Source organism: Colobus angolensis, unplaced genomic scaffold (genome assembly GCF_000951035.1).
Source record: "Colobus angolensis palliatus isolate OR3802 unplaced genomic scaffold, Cang.pa_1.0 Scaffold668, whole genome shotgun sequence".
NCBI lineage: Eukaryota > Metazoa > Chordata > Mammalia > Primates > Cercopithecidae > Colobus > Colobus angolensis.
Window position 1 is genome coordinate 257,602 of NW_012120354.1, and position 5,662 is coordinate 263,263.

The following is a 5,662-nucleotide window of genomic DNA, read 5'->3' on the forward strand; positions in this document are numbered from 1 at the left end:
TTCCTAGCTGAGCCTCAGGACTGGGGGCCGACACCCAGGAGCCGCGCAGCGCCCTCAGAGGAGATAGGGCGCCGGAGACCCCCCTGGCCTCCCTGCCCAGCTTCCCTTCCCGGGACTCCGGAGAGCGGAGCTCTAGGCGTGAGGCGCTGGGCCCACCTGGCGCGGAGCTGGGCAGGCCGGGTGCGGGCACGGCAAAAACTGCAGAGGTTTCTTTATGGGTAGGGAGCGGGGGAGGCCGGGCTCCGCCTCCGGGGGGGGGATGAGGGCACGCTCCGCCAATGGGCAGCCGGGCGCGGAGCTACGCCGCGGGGCCGCGGCTTAAAGAAACTTGCTGCGGGTCCGGGAGCGGTAACCAGGGGGCGGCGGCGGGCGGGTTCACCGCGTGGCGATTTCGGGTCCCGGAGCGGCCGCAGCGCAGCCCCGGGCGCCGGCTCCGGTGCGCGTCCCCTGTGCGTCCCCCTCCGCGCACGGCCCCGATGCTGGACATGAGCGAGGCCCGCGCCCAGCCGCCCTGCAGCCGGTCCAGCACCGCCACCATGTCCCACGTGGAGGACTGAGACTCCAACGCGCCGCCTTCTCCCGCCCGCTCTGAGGGCCTGGACCGCGCGGGGGGCGGGTGGAAGGCGCCGGGGACTAGGCGGAGGAGGCAGACGAGTGCTTCTCGGCCTGCATCCGCTACACCATGTCGCAGGGGCTCAAGGGCTACAAAGCCAAGCCGCACGTGAAGCGGCCCATGAACTCTTTCATGGTGTGGGCAGAGGCAGCGTGCCTCAAACTGGCTTACTAGTACTCTCACCTGCACAACGCCGAGCTCAACAAGATGCTGAGCAAGCTGTGGCGATGAGTGCCGGCGCCCCGGGTGGGGTTCCGGACCGTGGCCGCTCCTGGTCTCGGACTGCGAGCGGGGGCCTGGAAGGCAAAGAGGTTGCGGCCTCACACAGGCTCCGGGCTCTGCATCCGGGGTGGGTGTCAGGGCAGGTCCCCGCGGAAAAACACCCTCTGGCCAGCCGGAGTCCGGCGACAGGTATGGGAGTCGGGGTTCGAGGAGGGCAGCGCCTGGGGTGTGCACCCTCGTGGCGGATGCACTCTGGAGCCAGTTCTGGTGGGGAACACCCTGCGGAGGGTCCAGGCTGGCACTCCGCGGTACCCCCCAGGCGCTGCGAATGGCCCCAGCCCCGAGAGACCCGCCAGGCACCAGAGCGAGCTGCATGCAGGTCTCTGAGGTGCTTCGTCCTTAGAAAGGGCGCAGCCCCTGCAGCTCCTGGACCACCTATAGGGAGGGAGTGGGGCAGGCGGGTGGGTGGGCACCAGGTTTGCCTGCGAGTACCCTCTCTGCAGCTTCGCCCTCTCCTGGCCACCCTCTGCCCGAGGCAAGGAGGGTAGGAATGGAGATGACGGGGCGCAACGTGTGTACATGGAGCAGGTCAGTTTTCCAGAAATTGGGACTGCAGCGTGAAGAACTTGTTGCTCAGGACAGGCCGCCCCCACCAAATGTCCTCTACTTGGGTTTAAAATGGTTCTCTTGGCTTGGGGCTCTGGTACCCGTATCCTGCTCCTCACCTGGAAAACGGGAGCTTGGAGCTTGCATATCTGCACCTCCTGCCTTCTGTCTGGATCTAGGGCGTAGCCACGGGGTGCTGTCGATTGCAGACCCCTGCTCCCCCAAGTCCTGCCACACAGGTGGTTGGAGGTGAGCCTCAGGAAAAGTCCCAGGGAATGTATCCTGAGGCTCAGTGAGGACAGGCACCTGGGCCCTGCCAGGGCTTATGGGTGTCTGGGAATGGAGGGACAGCAGCCAAGCTGCCCACTAGAGACCAGCAGCCCTCCTGGGAAGCCTCGCTTTTGTCCACTGCCGGCTGGGTCCTGCCCGCCTCCCCTGCCTCCCTTAGAAAGCCCCTGAGAGAGGGGACAACAGACCCGGAATGAGGGGAAGTAGAAAGAGGAAGGATGGGAGGTGTGGGGCTTATTCTTTGGCTGTCATAAGCATACCAACCTCCCCAAACAGGCGTTGCGGGCTCCCGCTAGCTGGTTCTCCCAGAGGGAGGTGCTGCCTGGTGCCCCACGAGGCTCCGGAGCCCACAGCAGGTGGGTTTCCCTGGTCAGAGCCTCCCTGCCCCGGCCTTTGCTACCGGTTTCCCCTGTGGTGTGTGCCCATGCCAAGGGTACAGTGGGCGCCCTGGCCATCCCTCTCTCTGCCCTGTACTGCAGCTTGTTGAGCGAGAGAAGCAGCCTCCCCGTGGAGGAGGCAGAGCAGCTTCGCTTGCAGCACAAGAAGGACCACCTCGACTACAAGTACCAGCCACGGCACAGGAAGAGTGCCAAGGCTGGCCAGAGTGACTGCAACTCGGGCGGGGAGCTGGGACCACCACCCTGGCAGCGGTGCCCTGTACGAGGCTGAGGCCTTGGAGACCCACACCACCACAGCGACCACACAGGTGGGCTCCAGGTCCCAGGCACGTCTGAGGGTCCCTGGTGCAGGAGGCAGCTGTGCGGTTTCTGGCTGAGATGGGTGCACGATGTTGGAGGGGGGCAGGCACCCTCGAGAGAACCAGTCCTTCCCTGGGTCACCTGCAAAAGCCCCCAAGGCCCTGGCCACCTCCGATTTTGGTGCACGAGGGACCTGCTTAGCTGCCGCGAGTGCACCACACACACCATACACATAACCACACATTACATGCCATCCAAACACATATATCACACACATATATCCTCACACATACACCACACACACATACACACAAACACACGCACCTCCGGGATTGCCATCCCTAGGAGCCACAGGTGGGGTGGGGTGGTCTCTCATCTGGAAGCATCCCCCAGGCCATCCCTGCCCCATCTCATGGGCAGCAAAGCCTGATCGTCCACACTCTTCTCTGCAGCTGTCCTTGACACCCAGGCCAGGTTATGTGGAGCTAGAAATGTCCTCTACACCTGTGGGGAAAAGAGAGGTCAGCCTGTTACTGTGTTTATATAGGAAGAAGTAAATTTAAGAGACTCCATTTGGCTCTGTATTTGAGATGCTGTTAATCTGTGACTCTACCCCCAATCTTGTCCTTACAAGAGACATCGCTGTGGTAATTAAGGTTTAAAGGATTTTGGGCTGTAAGGAATGTGCTTTGTTAAACAAATGCCTAAAGGCTGCTTGTGGTTAAAGGCCATCACCATTCTCTTAAATCTCAGTAAAAGAAAAACATCTGTCTCCTGCCCGTCCCTGGGAAATGGAACATCTCCGTGTATCTGTATGTCTTACTGCTGATTTACTCCCTTATCTTTTGAGCAATAAATACTGAGGGAACTCAGAGACCCGTGCCAGTGTGGGTCCTCTGTAAGCACAGCACCAGTCCCCTGGGCCCGGCTTTTCTTTCTCTATACTTTGTCTCTGTGTCTTATTTCTTTTCTCAAGTCTCTCGTTCCACCTAACGAGAAGCACCCACGGGTGTGGAGGGGCAGGCCACCCCTTCATACACCAGCTCTCCAGCTTGGCACTCATGGCCAGGGGACAGCCCTGGTCCAGGTTCCCCTATCAGGTCCTCCCTCTGAAACTGCAAGGCTCACTAGCAGGTGATGAGGTCAGGGTGGGTGGGGCCATGCACACAGGGTGGAGCTGGCCCCAGCTGAAGGGCTGGGGCAGGGATGGGAGATGGGAGGAGGGGGTGCAGGTCCCCCCATGGGCCCATCAGGTAGACTCAGAGGTGGCTCCAATGGCTTCCCCTCCACTCTCCACCCCTGGGTCCCTGTCCTGTCATCAGACACTCTGCTCTAGCTTCCCCAGGGAACACCCTGGCCTCTCCCTGCAGGAGGTCAGAAGCTTCAGGGTTCAGTTTAAATGACACCAAAGATGCTTTCCCATACCATCCTTCCTGAAGTCCCCACCTCTGAGAAGTGCTTTTGGGGTTACCTGCTGCCCACCTCCCTCCACAAGGCCAGCATCTTCAGGGCAGGGACTGTGAGGGTGGTCCAGCTCCGTCCTGTGTGGGAAAGTGCCTGGCACACAGCAAGTGCTTAATTAATACCTGGTGACACTCAAACCATACACCACCACCCTCTCTGAAAGCCCCGTCCCAGTGTCCACTCAGGTCTAGTGGCTCACACCCACAGAGGACAAGAGCACTTTCCTGGGGACTTCAAGGTGGACCAGAGATGACTCTGGAAACGTGGGGGCTTCTGGGCATCACCCTGCATGGGGACTCTCACCCGCATACTGCCCTCCCAGGAGTGCACCAACATGTCCTCAGCTGGCTGGCCTAGGCCCCGACTGCCACAGAGACTCCCCACCTCCCCACCCCTCCTGTGGCAGCTGGACGCCCAGCACCTCCCCTGGTGGTCACTGCAACCTGGGGAAAGGAGCAGCTGCTGGTAGAGCCTGGGGCAGGGTCTTGGCTGCACCACTGTGCCCCCGGGTCATACCCTGGATGCCCCAGCCAACCTCAGTCTCCCTTCATCCAGTGGCACTGGAGTCCCCTGTTGGTGTCCCAAGAACTTGAAGCCTCCGTGGTGGGTGGGGAGCCGGGAAGAGGTCACCTTGCCTGCTTGCAGACCTCATGCAACTTTACTTTTCCTTGGCAAAGAGGAGCTCTCCATGGAGGTCCTCACCGGGATGACACTGTGAGCCTGAGTGGGTGGTGTCTGCTCTCCCAGGGGCAGGGGGTGGAAAGTGGTACGGTTTGGGCTAGGCCCCCACCCTCACTGCCTCCACTTAAACCCCCACTCCCAGCTACCTGCGTCCCAGGCCTAACAGATGAGTTCCGTGGGTGCCCCAGGCAATGCTCTGAGGGCCACAGAAGGATGCTGCGACCCCAAGCAGAACGCAGGGCCTCCAGGGGGAAGGGGCATTGCAGACAGAGATGAGGGTCTTCCCAAGCAAGTGCCAGAGCCAACCCAGAGGGTGGGGTGGGAAAGAGAGGCAGGCCTGGCTGGCAGCCAGCTCCCCACCTATGATGCCTAGAGCCTCCAAGTGCGCAGTCTGCCTCCCCACTGATGCTTCCTCTGACCTGGCCAAGTGGGGCTGCCCCTTTGCAGAGATGAGACGCCCCCTCCCGGCAGGTGCCAGGGGCCTGGATCTTCAGCCCAGAGGCCAACGCTTCCTCCAAAGACCCTGCCCCCCTCAGCTTTGGGGCTGGCTTGGGTTGTTTCCAGTGCAAAGCAGCAGGGGCCCTGGGGTCTGCGGGACGGGGGGGCGGACGGTCGCCGAGGGGCACCAGCTCTGGGCCCAGCCTGTGTGGGGGGTAGGAGGCGCGTCCTGCGCGGTCGGTGGCTGCCCCAGGTGGGTGCGGTGCGCGGACAGGAAGCGGCAGCACGACACCGACTTTGCATCTGGACTTTTCTGGTAACGGATCAGCTCCTTCTGCCGGCCGGGCCGGGGAGACAGCGTGGCTCAGGGACTGTTGAGGCCATCAGTCCGGGCGTGGGCACTTTGGGGGCACCGGCGCGGTCGGTCACCTGGGTTTCGTGGGCCTCAAGCTCGGAGATGCGCGTGTCCCGCGTTGGCTGCCTGACCCAGAATGGTGCAGCCCCGTCACCTCCAGAGCGCTGGCTGAAAGGATCCGAGCCACCCTAGGGGACGGCCGGCCAAGGCCACCTCGCAGGGGCGGCCTTGGGCAGGGACCAGGAGCCGCGGCTGGGCGCTCGCCTCGGGGTGCAGTGTCCCCTCTCAGACCCGGCG

General features: G+C 62.5%; 1 pseudogene; it reads left to right on the forward strand.

Moving 5' to 3' along the window:
• Positions 1–476: 476 nt before the first annotated feature.
• The window catches only part of LOC105500451, a 10,728-nt pseudogene continuing 5,542 nt past the window's right edge, over positions 477–5,662 (forward strand).